This window comes from Pistacia vera, unplaced genomic scaffold (genome assembly GCF_008641045.1).
Source record: "Pistacia vera cultivar Batoury unplaced genomic scaffold, PisVer_v2 Contig485, whole genome shotgun sequence".
Taxonomy (NCBI): domain Eukaryota; kingdom Viridiplantae; phylum Streptophyta; class Magnoliopsida; order Sapindales; family Anacardiaceae; genus Pistacia; species Pistacia vera.
This window is the reverse complement of record NW_022196318.1, coordinates 386,806-406,517: the sequence shown is the minus strand read 5'-3', so window position 1 is coordinate 406,517 and position 19,712 is coordinate 386,806. Positions and strand designations below refer to the sequence as shown.

Genomic DNA, 19,712 nt, shown 5'->3' with positions numbered 1-19,712 from the left:
GAGACGATTAATTGGTGTTAATCACGATACTATACACTACTGGTATGATGAGGAGCCTATGGGTCACACACATAGAAGATAATTTAAAACTCAGGAAGTAAGAAGGGCGTTTTCATCTTTTTAGGCGAAAGGGTATTTTGATAATTTTACAGTGCAATTAAATTTGCTGAGGTCGTAGCCTTTTTATTTAATTTGTTAGAAAAAAATAAATAAGTGAAATTACATTTAAATATTTGTTAGCATATATTTAAATAAATTATCATTATTGTTAAATGTTAATATATATATTAATATATATTAATTGATTTTAATTAAGATAATGATGAATTAAAATAAATATCTAATTGGGAGTGTTTGGAAACAAGGGGTGTTTGGGTTGGAGCCCAAGCCTATTCCATATGGGAATAGGGCAATTAAAATATTACTAAAAAATAAAAGTTTTAATTGTAAAAGGAAATAGATTTCATTTTCACTCATTCATTGTAAAAGAGAAAAACGCACAGCCCCTTTTCCTCTCTCCCGTGCCAGACTTGGTTTTGATTGAAATCAAACACTCTTCATTTCTTCTTGATTCTTAAGGTTAAGGAGGATCTCGCAAATCCCTCCTTAGTTCCTTGCGATTGTCTTCGTGTGGACTATGTCGATTCGATCCTACACTTAGGTTGGTAGCAAAACACATTCAGAGACAACTTGGAGAAGCCTCCAAACGTGCGTACGGTTTCTTAAGCTCTAGATTAATTTTCTGCAGATTCTTATTATGATACAAATTGTAAAATTGTACCCTGATCTTGGTTCTATGGAATGATCCTTGTCATTATTTTTTTTGTTTTTCGTTGCCTCAATGGATCGTTTCCTAATAGTGGTATCAAAGCCTAGGGTACCAAATTTTACAATTTTTATGTGGATGGTTGATAACATGTATTTGATAATACTATGTTGCCTTAAAGAATCTGTGTAAAATCTGCCTTAAAAGCATGTTTTAAGAAATCAATTAATCGATTAATTTTAATTTGTTGATGATCTGCAATATTGGTATAATGGGTGATGGAGTTTTGTTGAAATCAGTGTGTATGATTGATTGCAAAATTTGTTTGGTGTGTATATGGTTACTATATGAATAGATCCAGAGCTACAGATTTGTGTACGCTCACCGCGGTGATATAACTCATCGTTGCAATGTGCGTTGCTCACGTTCACGCAGATTACGAAAACAGCGCTCACCATGGAGATATAAACCATCGCTGCGGCGATCGTCCTTAGGACAAGTGTTGTACAAAAACAGTACTCGCCGCCGAGATCGCACATTGAGAGTGAATGTCAAGTTAACCAGTGCACGCTACAGCAATCTAACTCATCGCCGCAGTGAGCATACTTTCGAGTGCGTAGGGGCTAGATTGTAAAGTTTCAAAACTTTTAGACCAAATTGCAGATCTACAAATTATCAGGGGGTAATTAATAATTAACCCACCAATTTCAAAAATTAACTGTTTTTGAAATGTATACTATGTACTTGTTTGTATATTGCATGGTGTCTGGTACATGAGCCTTAGACCTATGGTGAATGTTTTAAAATATTTTCGGGTATGTATGGTTGTATAATTTATTAAATAGGGCCTGCATGTCTTGCCTTTCTCCTCTTCTCAATGTAAATTCTCTTCTCTTCTCATTCCCCTCAAATGTAAATCGAGGTTTCTAAATTTATTGATGTAAAGAATTTTATATAATTATTTTTATTGTAAATTTAGTATGATGTATTTGTAATGTACTTAAAGACGGAGCAAAGGACGAGGCAACCATACTTGAAGACTCAAGATATTTATTACAGGACCCCTAGGTGACCCACCAATTCCTCTAGGCTCGAGGAAATCAGTTTTAGTTGGGCCATGTACTGGCACATTTTTTAATATTGTGTTTAGAATGCATGCTAAGGTTGAATGTTGAAGAACATGCCAAACAATGTCATTCTAACAAAGATAATAATTTGGTGAGACATTAAATAACAAACCCTCAATTAAAGNTATAATCTGCCTATAGAGGCCAAGCACAAATATCCTTTGTGGGCAAGACTATAGCTAAGGAAGGCACATTTCTCAGTATGATAGGAGAGTTTGTGTTTGTGGTATGACTGCAAGTAAGGGTAGCAACTACAGTAAAAAACCCTCAAATCAGTGTAGGTAGGCTGCTATTTAAACAAGATAGAATATGGTGAGGCAAATTCAAGAACTGAGGTGGGTAATATATTTATCAGATAAGTGGTTGTGCTAAAGGCTGCCTACCAATATTTTAAAGGCACACCAACATAAGCTAGAAGGGATAACCCAAACTCTGTAATGGACCTATGTTTCCTTTCCACTCTCCCATTTTGTTGGTTTAAATATGGACGTGGATGCCTAAATAGGATACCATTCTGCTGTAAATAACTATTGAAAGGCCTATATTCAACCCCATCCATCCCACCCCCCCCAAAAAAAATTTATAGGCTCTTTAGTTTGTATCCTAATTGTTTTTCCATAAAGCAGTGAAATTGCACAAATGCTTCATAAGTTTCAGATTTAAGTTTCAAAGGGTAAATCCAAGTAAATCGACTAAAGTCATCCATAAATATGATATAATACTTGAAGCCTTCCCTAGAGTTAAGTGGAGCTGGTCACCATAGATAGGAATGAACTAATTCTAAAGGATCTTTGGCTTGAGAGTGAGAGATAGGGAAATAGTACTGCTGTAGCTTACCATAATGACATGCTTCACAAAAGAATTTTTTATTGTTGCTCAAAGAGTGCTACATTCATCTTATCCAAAATGGCATGAAGATTCTAACATTAGAATGTCCTAACCTTGCATGCCATAATAAACACAAATTTGAATTTGAAGTTTCATTTAAAGTCTTAGTAGAGTAACTATCATCTGTCGAACACTTATTAACCATAGCTGTGATAGGAACATGAGAAGCATCTGAAAACTGAAATGTAGCAGGAAAGAAGGACGTTGAATTTGATGATGAGCTAACAGGCTGTGACAGTTCAAGTTGGTACAATCCATCCTTGACTGTGCCTTGACGAAGAACAGATCTACTACACTTATCCTTTACCAAACAATGGTCAAAATGAAACTCCACAGTAACATTGTTATCTTTAGTGATTTGAGAAATACTTAGTAAGTTCTTTGCAATCTTAGGAATACATAGTATATTCATAAGGTGAATCAATCTAGTTGCATCATAAGAAGGTACCGGCATCATACTTGTATGAGTAATGAGGATGGTTTCCCCATTCCCAACTTGTACCTTTGATCCTCATGAGTGGGCAAATTTGAGCACCAAATTGGATCCATCTGCTATCATATGGTTTGAGGCCCTAGTGCCCATATACTAGGACTAATCTTGCAGAGTTTGTGGAGAGCCTACTACTTGGTAAGATGTTGTTAATTGCTAAGGTGCTTCATTAGCAACTGTTCTTGGTGAAAAACCAGCATAATGGTCAGGATTGGTGCCATTGTGAGATGAGGTACCAAGATAGTATTGTTGAAGTGGTATAGGGGAGAAAGTTGCAGTAAGTGGTACATTTAAGTTTGTCATGAGAGGAGCTGAGTAATCATTAAAACCAACAAAGTTATTGTGAAAACTATTGATAGGATTTTGTGTGTAGTTTGCTATGATCAAGGCTTGTACAGGTTCAACAAAACTTTTAGTGATGACATTTTGAGAGGGACATGTTGAATTACACACATGCATTAGGCTATGTCTAAGGGCTGTAGGAAGAGGCAGCAAAGCCTTGATACTCTTAATCAAAACGGTGGTAGCATTGTATGGCAGAATGACCTGATTTGCCACATACTTGACACACTACTGATGGCTTAAAATAACCTCAGCCTCTACCCCTGCCTCTTACCATATTATTGTTGAACTGAAAATGTCTAGTAGAGAGTTGTTGTGTATTTGGTGAATAACCAGTTCTGCCATAAGTTGTTCCTTGGTAACCATTATGTCCAAAGTCAATATTACTTGCTATTGGATAAATTGGAGGAATACTGACATTAGAGCTGTGTGGATAACCATAGCCAAGAGCTTGAGCATGAAATGGTATTGGCATTTTTTGACCAGATGAGTTATTCAAAGGATTTGATGTGGGCGAGTTGGTATTTTCTTGCTTTGAAGCAAACAGAGTAGAATTTAAGTGCTCATGAAAACTTGACAGAGCAGAGTGTTGTTGTTCCAATCTCATTTCATGCTTATGAAGCATGAATTAAACTTCTTGGATGCTTGCATTACTATTGTGGTAGGTCAAATTTGCCATTATAGCTTTGTATTATGGTCCTAGACCATCCAAAATGTACAAGAGCAATTCTTCTTCTCCAGTATTAACACCACTTGCCACTAACTCATTCCCTAGTTCTTTCATTTTTAGGACATACTCATTAATACTGAAAGAGTTCTTTTTGGTAGTCTATAACATGTTCCTTAAGTGTAGTGTCCTAGCCTTTGAAATGGATTGAAAAAGTAGCTCTAGAGTACTCTATATTTCATGCGCATTAACGCATTTAGCTATGTGTCTGAACATAGATTCAAAGATTGATGAAAAGAGCCAACTAACTAATAACTAGTATGTTCTTTTCCAATTAAGAGTTTTGCTTCTTCACTAATTCATCATAATCAACAATTTTTTTCAAAAAGAAACATAGGTGGATAGATACTTTCACCGGTGATAAAGCCTTCAAGGTCATGAGGTGCTAATGCTGGAAAAATTTGCGACCGCCAGTGACCATAGTTTTTCTCCACAAGCTTTACTGAAATTGTAGGAAGTGTTGAATGAACAGTTGAGCTATTTGCATTTGCATTTCCAGTTGATTCAGCTTTTGACTTTGACGCAAAATTAGAGAGACCAGGATTCGATTGAGCCATTGACGCTTGTCTACAACTTTGATACTATGAAGGAAGTTGAACGGAATTGAAAAAGAAATTCAAAGTAGTGAACAAATTGAGAGAAGAAGGTAGGTTAGCTAAATTTTCAGAATCTTCTTTACTGAATGAAAAATTAGTTACAAAACAGATAAAACTGACTTTATATAGTTAGTTACAAAGTGTTTACAAAATGCAACAAAATGCACCGTGTGGTAACTTTCATCTTTTACAAAAAAAACCCTGCTCAACTTATTGACTTCTAATCTTTGTAGAAACAACCCTGCTTTCTTATACTTATCTCCAATATCTTCCCGTAAACCAAAGTGCCTAAATTGACTTGCTTACTCTCACTTGACCAATACACAGAGGCCACATTGATAATCCCACTGGTGCCCGTTTTAATATAGAATTATCCTTTGTGATTTCAAGGAACAAAATTTTGGACTCATAATAACATTGTTTATAGGAATTAAATTTATCTCTTGATAACATTACCAAATTTTATATGCATAATATTTTTTTTAAATTTCTTTATGTTATAATATAATTGTATATAATAAGTGATATTAATCATTGATTATCATAAATCAGTTAAAGGAAAAATCATTACCGATGAGTGCAATAAAAGAGTTACTTTAGAAAGATATATGTAAAGAGATAGAAAAAGATATATAAAATAGTGAAACAATGAATAAATAACCGTAAATCATAAGAAATAAAAAATTTAAAATTTAAAAGATAAGTGTAAACTATACGAATATTTAATAATATAATGTTATGCCTAAAAAGTCACGCCTCTGTCAGCTCATTTAATGTCTTCTTGTACCAGCTGCCAAGCCTATATCTCCAAAGATATTCTCACCAACCATATCTCCTTTCAAGAAATGAATGGACGAGAGTCTTCCATGTGTCAAGGCAACTTGCAAAACACTCATTACATTGAGTGTTTAGGTGTATAAATGGGCACTCCTCTTCCCAAAGAAGGAGGCTGGGCTAAGATTTGAGCTTCATTTTCATTATCTCTCTGTAAACACTGTATTTCTTCATCTTTGTATGCCTTACGGGCAAAATCATAGAAATAGTCAGTGAGCAATAAAATAACAGTGGATGTAAGAGTCGCTTGTTGAGCATCCGAACCACTATAAAAACCCCCTTCTGCCAATCTTTTATTTATTTTTCTGCAAAATATATAATCTCAGCTCCATATTCAAATCTCATGGATCCATCACATGTGATTCCTAAGTCCGCTTAGCGCTTCTCACATGCAAGTCGTTGGCGTCCAAAATCAAGCATCAACAGTTTGGTGGCTCATGCATGTCTGATTCTCAAACCTGCGTCCAAGTTCTCCGATCGTCTGGAAAGATCATAGATCGCATGCGTCCGAGTTCTCCGATCACGTGGCTAGATCGTAGATCACACACATCAGCTCTCCAATCGCATGGCCAACTCGCTAATCGCACGCATTAGAGCTTTGATCACGTGGCTAGATCGCAGATCGCACATGTTAGAGTTCTCCAATCGCGTGGCCAGATCGCAGATCGCATATGTTAGAATTCTCCAATTGCATGGTCAAATCGCTGATTGCACGTTCAAGACCGTTCAGATCACGTGTTCAGATCGCCCAGATCACGTGGCCAGATCGCTTATTGCACGCTCAGGTCGTGCTCGTTATATGCTCAGGTCGAGCCCAGATCGTGTTCGTTCAAGTCGAGCCCAAGTCGAACCTAGGTCGTGCTCGTTATATGCTCAGGTCAAGCCCAGGTCGTGCTTGTTCAGGTTGAGCCTAGGTCGTGCTCTTTCCGAAGAAGGAGGCTGGGCTGATATTTGAGCTTCATTTTCATTCTCTCTCTGTAAACACTGTATTTCTTCATCTTTGTATGCCTTACAGGCAAAATCATAGAAATAGTCAGTGAGCAATAAAATAACAGTGGATGTAGGAGTCGCTTGTTAAGCATCCGAACCATTATAAAAACCCCCTTTTGCCAATCTTTTATTTATTTTTCTGCAAAATATATAATCTCGGCTCCATATTCAAATCTCATGGATCCATCACGTGTGATTCCTAAGTCCGCTTAGTGTTTCTCACATGCGAGTCGTTGGCGTCCAAAATCAAGCGTCAACAGTTTGGTAGCCCATGCAGGTCCGATTCTCAAACTTGCTTCTAAGTTCTCCGATCGTGTGGATAGATCATAGATCGCATGCGTCCGAGTTCTCCGATCACGTGGCTAGATCGTAGATCGCACGCATTAGCTCTCCAATCGCATGGCCAGATCGCTAAGCGCACGTATTAGAGCTTTGATCGCGTGGCCAGATCGCAGATCGCACGTGTCAAAGTTCTCCGATCGCGTGGCCAGATCACACATGTCAAAATTCTCCAATTGCGTGGTTAGATCACTGATCGCACGCTCAAATCGCACGTTCAAGACCGTTCAGATCACGTGTTCAGATCGCCTAGATCACGTGGCCAGATCGCTTATCGCATGCTCAGATCGTGCTCGTTATATGCTCAGGTCGAGCTTAGATCGTGCTCGTTCAGGTCGAGCCCAAGTCGTGCTTGTTATATGCTCAGTTTGAGCCTAGGTCGTGCTCGTTATGCGTCCAGGTCGAGTCCAGGTCGAGCCTAGGTCATACTCATTATGTGCTCAAGTCAAGCCTAGATCGTGCTCGTTATGTGCTCAGGTCAGCCTTGGTCGTGCTCGTTATGTGCTTAGGTCATGCTCGTTATGTGTATATTGAGCTCGTTTAGCTCAGATTGAGCTCGTTTTGCTCTCAAGTTGAGCTCGTTTTGTTTTCAGATCGTTTTCCTAACAGATTTCAGGTCGAGCTCCTAACAGACTTCAGTTCGAGACTGCAGCCATTCAGATCAAAGACCTTAGTTTCTAAAGCGCGATCACGAACTCTAAAAACTGGGGGGCTTCTGTTATGCATAAAAATTCACGCATCTGTCAGCTTATTTAATGTCTTCTTGTACCAGCTGCCAAGCCCATATCTGCAAAGATATTCTCACCAACCATATCTCCTTTCAAGAAATGAATGGACGAGAGTCTTCCATATGTCAAGGCAACTTGCAAAACACTCATTACATTGAGTGTTTAGGTGTATAAATGGGCACTCCTCTTCCCGAAGAAAGAGGTTGGGCTGAGATTTGAGCTTCATTTTCATTCTCTCTCTGTAAACACTGTATTTCTTCATCTTTGCATGCCTTACGGGCAAAATCATAGAAATAGTCAGTGAGCAATAAAATAACAGTGGATATAGGAGTCGCTTGTTGAGCATCCGAACCACTATAAAAAACCCCTCTTGCCAATCTTTTATTTATTTTTCTGCAAAATATATAATCTCAGCTCCATATTCAAATCTTATGGATCCATCACGTGTGATTCCTAAGTCCGCTTAGCGCTTCTCACATGTGAGTCGTTGGCATCCAAAATCAATCGTCAACATATAAGAATTAAATTTATACGAAACCTTATAATATCGCTTTCAATTTGTAGTAACTTAATTTTTATTTTTATTTTTAATAAAACTAGTGTGGACATAGATAATATATTGTTAAAAATAAAAATTCCTAACAAATTTACTGTAGAATAAGGTTTTAACATGTAATTTTTAGCTCATAATCATCTTTGCAAATCATTGAATTAATATTTTTCAATCGTTTCACGTAACATATATATCCAATTGAAAATAACTACTTATGTTACCGTATTTTAAGAGTTAAATTAAAAAGGAACATATTTTTAATTGTCTTTGTAAGTAAGATTTTAATCCAAAATTTGAACAATTTTACCCTTCTTCTTCATTCTCTTCTCTTTCTTCTCTTTAATGTTTTTAGATTAATGTTATTTGTATTGTTTGCATATGTTTAAAGGTGTATATTATGTTTATATGTGTTTAACATAAATGAAATAATGCAAATTTAAGGAAAAAGAAGAAAAACCTGCAATCCAAAGAAATTTCCAAAAAAAATTGCAAAAACTCAAGTCAACAAGAGTCTAGTCTCACACAAGTAAGGTATAATAATATTAACCTCTATCGAATGAGTCTTTTTGATACTTTATAGGGGTTATAATGATAATAAAATAATAGATTATATATAAAATATCAATTTTAACCCATATAAAATATCTAAAAAGTCTACTCAAGTGAGACTAATATCATTATACCCCACTTGAGCATTGTAAGAATCTAATTGCTCAAATTTGTTCATTAGTTTTATGGAAAAGTCATTTTTCAACCTAATTTTAGTTAACACAATAATTTTTTTTTATACACTAAATATATTTTTGACATTTCATATATCTTTCAACAAAAAACCCGAAATATTCTACATTTCAATCTTAAATCAAATTTTTTTTTTTTTTCCATTTTGGTGAAAACAATGGTATTAATGTGATTAAATGTTGAAGACAAGGGTTAAAGTGTCAAAAAATCTTATAGAGGTCTTCTTTAGAAAATTGGTTATTTTTTTAATTTACTTTTTTAAAGAAAGGTTAATTGATTAAATTTTCCATCTAACTACTATCATGACTAATAACTTTTGATGAATATTTAAATGAATATACACAATAAAATTTTACTAACATACGGGTTACTAGACCTTAGAGATCCTGTCAAAAGATCGTGGAGTTTATGCATGTGGAAAACTATTATAGCTGACCTAAGCGAAACCAATCAACACAACGATCGGTTGAAATCATGGTCAAGACCCTCCTTTTATCTCACATACACGTACACCCACACAGCTTTTAACATCATCTAAAACGGCTAGTGAATATTAAACAATAACATAAATGAAGAACAAGAATATAACTGACGAACATATACATAAATGAAGAACAAGAACATAAATGAAAAACATATATATTAAACATGTTAAAGAACATAAATTTAAAACATATATGGGATCTTTTGCTATCTGTAACATTATCAGAATATTACAACACCCTTGAGGTTGAGGGAAAGTTTAGAAATATGAAAGAAACATGAAAGAACTATGGTGAAGATGTGTAGAGAAAATATGGAAGAGAGAAGAGAGAAGAGAGAAGTGAGGGATTCTTAGGCAAGAGAAATGAACAAGAATTTTACAAAGTTCCTCCTCCTCCACGAGAAGGGAAAAGGCTTTATTTATAGATAAAAGGGATACAACCACTCATAAATGAGTCATTGAATACATGACTAAACTTTTTGACTTTTGGTTATTTTATTTTTTTATACATTTATTAGCCTACAATCCTTGACAAAACATAAGCCTACAATACTTGACTTTTACAAAGGATACGGGAGATATTACATTGAGATGGCAAATTGCCATTTAGTCCACCCCTATTTTACATAAAGGACACAACTTTTTATTTTAGGACACGCAGGGCTTTAATCGTCTGACAAGTTGGTAACGTGCCACGAGTCTTCATCTTGGAAGTCAAGACAACCCATTGATTGAATCCAGTCAGCAAGGATTTATCGGGAAGATGTATCTGGATGAGTGTCCGAAGAAATGTCTGGAATCTGCGATATAGGTTTTGCAGAGGTACTGGTGCATGCATGTACTATTGTCGCTTGGATTTACGGAGATAGTAATCATGAGACTGCTGAAGCTCTTCTTCCTGCACAGTATCTGGCTGTGAGTCTGGGTACTACCATTTTGGGTAATCTGAATTGGCATCAAATTGAGCAGTGATGGAACGCAAGCATGTCTGTTTGGCTTGGAGTAATTTCTCAGTTTAGTCTGGAGGAAAGAGTTCCCACGGAGCATCATTGTGAAAGGATGGCCATATTTCATTTGGAATAATCTGATTTTTTTCAAAAAGGATTTTTTAAATTGATCTAATCTCAATAGGATGGTCAAACATATTATGAACGAGGTCATATAGATAAGACCGATGAAATATGACTTGATGTTGTGAAAAGTAGAGGCCATTGGATCTGATGGAGTGATGTCTGTGGAAAAACATGATAGACCATGCCATTTTGGTAGACATAGGACCTTTGTACCTGGTAAGCTGATGAGCAAACACAGATTTCCATTTGTCGAGGGTTTTGAACAATCTAAGAAAGGTCATCAAAGAGCATAATTCAGGGGTTGAGGATGACTGATATTGGGAAATTATTTTCAACATATGATGGATCGAGAATTGAATGGCAATGTGGTACTGGTGTAACATATACCAAAAAACCATAATAATTCTTCTGAAAATATGATATCAAGACTTGGAGGTAGACAAAAGATTTTTGAAAAGGGGTAATGTGGATGGACACCTAACATATCATACATGGATTGTCCACATTTTTCAATGCATTGAATCTGATAAGAAAACATGAGGGTGGTAGTATTTTCATCAATGGTCCGAGTTCAAACAAGGTTATCAAATTCAGGAGGTACGTCTGGAGTATGGTGCGATGAAGAAGATGATGAACAGGAACTGGACTGGGTTATTGGTTGGAAAATGAATCAGGGAAGAGGTTTGGATCTAGGGTTCATGAAGCTGACTTTTTTAGTTTTAGGTCTGGATAAATAATCTGCAATGGTGTTGGTGTGACCTTTAATGTGCTGGACGGTGAAGGAATATTTGCTGAACCATTCTGCCCATCGAAGTAATTGTTGATGTGGAACCTTTTTCTTTTTGAATCAAAGCATTTGATCAAAAGACTTCATATCCGTTTCAATAAAGAAGTGATGTCCAACAAGATGGAAATCAAATCGTTCAATTGTATTTTTTACTACTAACACTTCCTTGAAAGTAGAATGATAATGCTACTGGTGTGGTTTGAATTGTCCACTCTGGTATCCACACAAATGTCGTACCTTGTCATCATCTTGTTCAAAAAGTACTGCACCCCAATGAGTGTCACTAGCATCCGTCTGAAGAATTCGTTTCTCAGAAGAAGGAATCTTCAACGGCTGTGTATGGAAGGATGTGCGCTTAAGACTCTTGATTGCATATGTTTGCTTTTTAGACCACTCTAGAGGATTCTTCTTAAGCATCTGAGAAAGTGGAGTAGTGAGACGAGAAATGTTGGGAATAAAATTGCGCATGTAATTGGCAATTCCCAAGAATTGTTGTATTTCTTTCTTGGTTGTGAGAACATCTGGGAATTTTTGCAACTCATTAGCAATATGAGGCTAAAGATCATACTTGCCGTCAGCAATCATCATACCGAGAAAATCAATCTTTGTTTGCCTTAACTGCATTTTCTTCTCAGAGAGCATAATACCATAAGTGTGTATGATATCAGCAAAGTCACAAAGAATACATGTATGAGATTCCTCATCTTTTGAAAAGAGAAGGATATCATCGATATAAATGAGACATGTATGCAGAAGGGGAAGAAAAATCTTTGTCATGGCTTTCTGAAACAGGGAAAAAGCAACCTTAAGTCCAAAAGGCATGACTGTCCATTGGTAGTGTTGGTTGGGAATGCAGAAAGCAGTCTTATGATGATCATCAAGATGAATTCCAAGTTGCTAAAATCTAGCTTTGAGATCAAATCTGTAAAACATCTTTGCATTATGGAGATTTGCAAAGAGGACTTGTCTAGAAGGCAGAGGAAATTTATCATCATGGAGAAAGAAATTCAATGGTTGATAAGTGATAACAAGTCTGAGTTTTCCTTTGGCCTGTTCTGTACGTTTATTGACATAAAAGGCTTCACGTGCCCATTGAGAGTTTGTAGGTTCGATCAATCCTTGAGATAAAAGCTGAGTACATTCTTGTTGGGCTAGGCTGAGATGTTCTGGTGACATGCCTGAATGACTAGCTTTAGTGGGATTGATATCTTCGCTCTTGATGAATGAAAGATGGATAAAGAAATCTGAATTCTTCTATAATGGATAAGCACATTTAATGAGAAAGTCTGCAGGGGAATCTGTACAAGAGTGAGAAATAAGCTGGGTCTTGATCTGCTCAATATGATTGCCTTCAATCTAGAATAAATTAGGCTGAGTGGTCCAGGATTGGAAAAATATCTTGTACCGAACACCATCACGGAGGATTATGAGTTTATTGAGTTTAGAATAAACATCAAAACCTAGAACCATATCTTTGCCAGGTAAATCAGAGCCAAGAGCTTTATGAAAAGTAAAACATCCTGGAAAAATTTGGATTTTAATGGGTTTACTGATCAAATGAGTAATGAAAGTGTCACTATTAGCAGTGTAGAAAACTTTCTGATGAGGTTTCCACTGATAGGCTGGGAGGATCTTAGGGTTGATAATAGTACGAGTAGCACCAGTATCAAAAAATGCTATGACTAAAATGGGATTGGAGTATGTAGTGGGAAAGATCTGAACTTTTGTTGTAAGTATGTGACATGAGAAGGCTAATGATGGAAAGGATTGTGGTGCTTGTTGGATATGATAGAAATAGTGACAATCATCTAAATTAGAGAACTCAGTATCAGTCGCTGCAAACCGAAAAATAGTGTCTGAAGTGGGTTCTTCATCCATTGAAAACCAACTTTCAACATCATCATCATCATTAGAAAAATCTATATCTGTGAGCTGAGAAAGTTGTTACATCATTTTGGCTGATTGCTTGGGCTTGTTTGGACAATTTTTGGCAAAATGACCTGGGCGGTTGCACAAATAACACCGATTAGACCGTTTGCCTTTGTATTTACTTTTCCGAAGAAACTTGCGGTGCTTGAAATGTCGAAATCTTTGTCTAGCCGGAGCATTAGGTAGAGAAATCTTGATGCGTCTGGAATGAAACTTCTTCTTGGTAGGACAAGAACATGAGCTATCGGATTTGCATTTGACCTACAAGTCTAGTCTTTGACAAACCTTTGTCAACTGTTTAGAACGCTTCAGATAATCGTCAAAAAATTGTTTTTGAGAACAAAGCTTCCAGAGCAAGAATAACAAACTGATAAATTTCGCCAAGAGAAGTGGATCCAAGTTGTTTGTTCTGAGACTGCATAAGCTTGGTTGCTTCATGACTTAGGGATTCTGGAATAGATGCCAAAAAGGCTTGCTTCATGTTAGGATCATCCATTCCCCTAAGTATATAATATCTTTTTACCATCTCTTTGTAATGCCTGTCAAGATCTTTCTTTTTTAGAGAACAAAATCGCATATTAAAATATTCTTCTCTGACCTGGTTCTCATAAAGGTGAGGTAATCCACACAATTCATCATACAGGAGATACAGAGCTTGGTTAATATCTGACATTTGGATGAACAAATTTTGCCTATACTCCTGAAGACTTATCCATCAATCACGGAGAATGCCACCAAATCTAGTTGTAAACTGTGTAAGTACAGTAGAGACTTAGGCATTAGGTTTCAGCATCTCAGCTTGTAACTAGGCCTGAAATTCATACATCCGAGTTCTCCATTTGTGTGGAGGAAGATCATTGACAGTAAAAGTGTGGAGCTTTGCCGAAGCTGTATAAGAGTCACGTTCAGCCATAGTATGACGGGATTATCGATACATAGGTGGAGAGTCTGGAATGGAATCATCACCTTTAGGCGTCTCATCATCGACCTCAGAAACAACAGGTGGTCTTGACGATTCAGGTTGATGGGTCATCAGTTAGGGATAAACATTAGGATGTTGATCAGAAGTATAACTTTCAGAGTCAAAGCCACTGTCAAATGATTCATTAGTCGAAGCTATATCAGCTTTTGATTATGTTTGGAAGATGGATAGAAAATCTTGAGAAATACCCGAAGCTGCACGATGTTGCCTTTTTGCCATGTCTCTCAAAAAAGAGCTCATAAAATTGGAAGAGATAGGATTTTCTGAAGAGTTAGGATTAGCAGAAGGTTGGCAGTCTTCCATCATCATTATTTGCATTGGAGCCTTATCCTTAGATAAAGGACGATGAGGCTTAGGAGATGGAGGATTTGATGACTAGAAGAGAAAAAGTCAGGTATATTAGCAGATGGGGTTTGCGGTTTAGCATAATATTTTTCTCGCTTCTTTTGTTCCTGTTCCAGCTTGATCTTTTCATCACGTTCTTTGCGGAGTTTGGCATATAACTGTTCAGTGTTTCCAAAAGCTTGAACAACACTAGAAGATATATGAGGTGAGACCAAAGGTTGACTAATTTTTGGGAAAAGTGAAAAAGAGGGTTGTGGTCATGCTGTTGAGGAGTCAAAAGGATTTGGTACTAAAGACATTTTAGGGAAATTCTGTGGTTGTTTGAGTTTTTGCTTAGGATATTCCTACTGAAGCGATGCCATTTGGGTTTTTAGTGACTTCATTTCTGCTTCCTTCTAGAGAAATTGAGCTGAATAACCATGAGAGGTACTGACAATATGCATTAATTCCTGATGGAGCTGATTAATCCGGTTTTGGAGATAATCAATCTGTTTGTGTAATCGAGAAATCAGCATAGTGTGGTTTTGAGATTGAGAGTCCACCTGATGAGCTACCAGATCTAGTTTTTGTTCAATCCTGGTAATGGTTTTATTTTGGGCTAAAGCATTTTCAGTCTGCCAATTGAGAACTGCTTCAGCCTGGGAGAGTTTTGGCGTGGATCCATCAGGCTGTATAACTTTGGAAGGAACCACTTTTGGTTTTGAGTTGCAGTTTCCTTAAGAGAAGGAAAGTCTGTGTCATAATTGAAATGTTGTCCTGTCTTTTGAGGTTCAAGGGATTGAATCATCATAATGGACTGGACAGGTGGAGTATGAACCAGGGGTGAATGGGTTGGTTTGTTTTCTTTTGCAATCCACTGGAGAGCCTGCTGATAACATGGCAAAGGTTGTTTAAAGTAAGGTGATTTAGTAGATTTGAATAGTTTTAAAGGTGATTTGGGTTTAGGTTTTGGAGGGATTTCCCAAGAAGGATTAATGGATGGTGGATCTGTCCTAGCTGTAGGAGAATATTTGACATAATAGTCAAATTTACCAGATGGTTGACCAAGAAGGCCAACTTCAGGGTCATAGTCTTCAATTTGGAGTGAAGATCCTTTTTACTGCACTAAGCTGTCTGTTTTTTCCATCTGAAATAATTTCGTCTGGAAAGAAAATGCTCATCTATTTCCCAAAGCCGAGCATTGGTAGTCAAGATCAAATGGAGTGTGACCAGAGACTAGATCAAATTGATGATAGACTGGAGCACCAGATTGTTGAAATCAATGAATGGAAAGTCCAGGTTCCTGTACTACTGTAGCTGGTAAGACTGGAGTAATCATGAATTGAGTTTGTCGAAACTCAAAGGTGGAGCATTGGGAGTTGCTGGAGACTTAAATCTGATAGTTGTTGTTCCATCACTGTTATCATGCATGGTAGATTCTGTAGAAACCACCAGAGTTTCTTTTTTATTAAGAGACTCATAACTTGTCACCCAAGAGTCGGGTAACAATTTAATCAAATCCTCTCCGGAAATTTGCCTAGGAATATTGATGCAGTGAGGAGTATTCTGAGAGTCAACAATAAGGAGTAATGCATCAGTAGTCGTAGGGATAGTGAGATCAAGAGCATGGTCTTGGATTCGCCAAACCATCTGATAATGCAAAGTAGCTGTAATACTTCCTGGATTTAAATATGTACCAATGATCTGTAATTGAACTTTAAGAGCTTTGAAGCAATGAACATCCAAAAGAGACATATTGAAATTAGGAAACAGTGTCATAATGATTGTCCTAGCATTCAAAGTTGTCTATGCCGTCCCTATACAAGCATGTTGATATTGGACAAATCTGGTGTCCAACAAAGCGATTCAGACAGAGACTGAAAGTCCTTTTCTACCATGATAAGACAGAGCCAGCCGGATAGCTCCAAAGTGTACATGCGAGTATCCTTCGTGAATCCATTGAGTAATGGATTCTTGAGGGATTTCCAAAGTGACATATTGTTCTTGGGTTGTGGCTGGAATTTGACACTTGTCAAAAGTACTAGTCTGGATATACTCTTTGACTAACTTTTTGGAAGGTCTGACAACAGTCTTAAAGATTTTAGACAAAGAAGACGAAGACTTGGAAAAGACTGTATAAGGATTTACAATGGGAGGGATAGTATCTTGGATTTTTTTATTTTCTAGGATATAAGATATTTCATACAAACTATCTACTTTAGAAGAAGATCTAGATAAGCTAGTATTTATGGGAGCAGTAAACGTAGATAAAGCTGAAAAAGATTCTATGTGCACAAGTTCAACCTCTTGAATGTGTAATATCACCTCAAATGATAACGATAGCTCAAAACCCACACATTAAACATAAAATAAAATTTAAAACATAAAACAGAAAATATAAACATACTCAAAACTTAAAGGAGCCAATATCTGAGGGAAGGTAATCCCCGCACGCACATAAATTAGAACCATAAGCAACTTAAAGAAGCCATAATATATATATATATCTATATATATATATATATATATATATAATTAATTTCAACTTTGTCATAAAGTTCAAAGACTTTAATAGAAACCTCTCAGAGGAGACTTTGAACTTTGCAATCAACGAAGGAGAAAGCAGGGTCATTGAGATCCAAATCCAACTTTTAACACGCTCTTAACATTAAAAGAAGAGCTGCGGAACCATTCTCAATAAGCACCACTTTTTAGACTTATAATATAAAATATCAACTTTCAACAATCTATTTAAATACAATATTCCACTAGACTCCTAGTTGTACACGTGTATGGCATTAGAACCTCAACATGTGTTGATCACACAAGAGGTATTGTTAAATAACCCTTTCTTTTGGCTTGAAATAGTTAAATTAATATCTGAGTAACCCTCTTGAAGAGCTACCTTAAAGATACCCTAACCCATATTGGAATCAAATTGTTGTGTGAGAAATGACTCTAAATCCTGCAAATATACCCTTTGCCTAATACAAGTGATTCCAAACTCGTGATTTTGTCTGCATTGAAATGTTAATATACAAACATTACAACAATAAATATAAACTATCATAATGTTCTGGCCCCAATAAGATTTAGTATTCTACTTATCGATAATGAAAAGCCATTATTATAGCTGTTCCATTTTAACATAGATCAGGCATTCGGCCAGCCAACCACTGTATACCAAATTTTGAGCATCTGCTGCTTTATAATATTATAAAATACCCCCTTTCACGTCGAATTGGCTTTGCAAATTTAAATAGGTATACTGGAAATATAATTCATTCAACTTTCCAAGGTCTCCTTCTCCTCTTGACGATGGCAACAACATCTGTTCTCTCTGCAATACAAGAGGTCAGAAAATCAAACAACCCAAATCAAGTTTTAATCTCCTCATATCTTTATATCAGTGTTTGAATTTCTTTAATTTGTTGTAAATTTTTAAATAATTTTCTTCCAAGAAAAAGTGAGTAAGGTAGTGTACAGTATTGACACAAATTCATGATTTTTCCAATATTTATCGATTCATAGGCAAGCATGTTCTCCAGAAATCTGCAATCTGATGTCTGATGTGACCTAGGCCTCATAAAATTTCATTTTTCATGAAAGTTCGTCTGATCTTGACTTTCTCAGCTGGTATATGAATTTTCTACTTTAAACAGTTTTTTATTTTATTTTTATTTAATCTAGTATTCTGTGCTCGATAGTACTGCGTTTCAGATCCAAAGTATCATTTTGGGAAATAATTTCTATCCAAGAAAAAGTGAGTTAAAGTGGTGTACAGTATTGACACAAATTCCAGTGATTTTCCAATATTTATCGATTCATTTAGGCAGCATGTTCTCCAAAAATCTGCAATCTGATGTCTGATGGTGACCTAGGCCTCAATAAAATTTCATTTTTCATGAAATTCGTTCTGATCTTGACTTTCTCAGCTGGTATATTAGAATTTTTCACTTTAAACAGTTTTTTATTTTATTTTATTTTAATCTAGTAATTCTGTGCTCGATAGTTACTCTGTTTCAGATCCAAAGTACATTTTGGGAAATAATTTCTAACCAAGAGTACTCCCTAAACGGATTTATGTTTTTTCATAATAAATCTAAAATTTGTGTTGTGTAGACTAGAGGGGAAAGTGGCCATGTCACAGGAGGAGCCAGTGGCATTGGTGAATGCACAGCTAAACTCTTTGCCAAGCATGGAGCCAAAGTTGTAATTCCGATACCAAGATCAACTTGGCCATTCAGTAGTCGACCCATCGGCTCATCAAACTCTTCTTATGTCCATTGCGACGTAACCGACGAATCCCAATAAAAAACGCCATTGACCAAACCGTTTCAACTCTGGTAAACTAGACGTAATGTTCAACAACGCCGGCATAGCCGATGAAAACAAACCACGCCTAATCGACATGAAAAGCAGATTTTGAGCGTGTCCTTAGGGTAATGTCACCGGAGTTTTCCTTGGCATCAAACATGCAGCTCGTGTCATGATTCAGTCGTCTCGGCAGCATCCTTTCAACTGCGAGCGTAAGCTCAAAAGTTGCGGCCGCTGCCTCGCATGCTATTGTGCTTCAAAACTGCCGTGTTGGGGCTAACGAGAAATGCTGCCGTTGAGCTTGGACCAGTTCGGCATTAGAGTGAATTGCTTGTCGCCCTATGCTCTTGCAACGCCTTTGGCCACAAAATTTGTGGGGCTTAGCGATGAGGAGCTTGAGAATCTAATGCATTCGCTTGGTGTCCTGAAGGGTGTGAAACTTAAGCAGAAGATTTCGCAAATGCAGCTGTTTACTATCAAGTGATGAGGCCAAGTATGTGATGGACAAATCTTTTTATAGACGGGGCTTTACTACTGTCAATCCCACACTTGGGATGTTTCAGTATCCAGATTCTTGATTGTATTTATCATTAAGAATTTTGCCTTTCTTTCAAAGTTGGTGTAGAATAAATTCATGTTTGTATCACTAAGTCGCACATTAATCCTGTTCAGATACGTTCGCAAGCGTGATAATT

General features: G+C 36.6%; 1 pseudogene; it reads left to right on the top strand.

The window, feature by feature from the left end:
- Positions 1–18,018: 18,018 nt before the first annotated feature.
- LOC116146908 lies at positions 18,019–19,646 on the top strand (annotated as a pseudogene).
- The last annotated feature ends 66 nt before the right edge of the window (positions 19,647–19,712 follow it).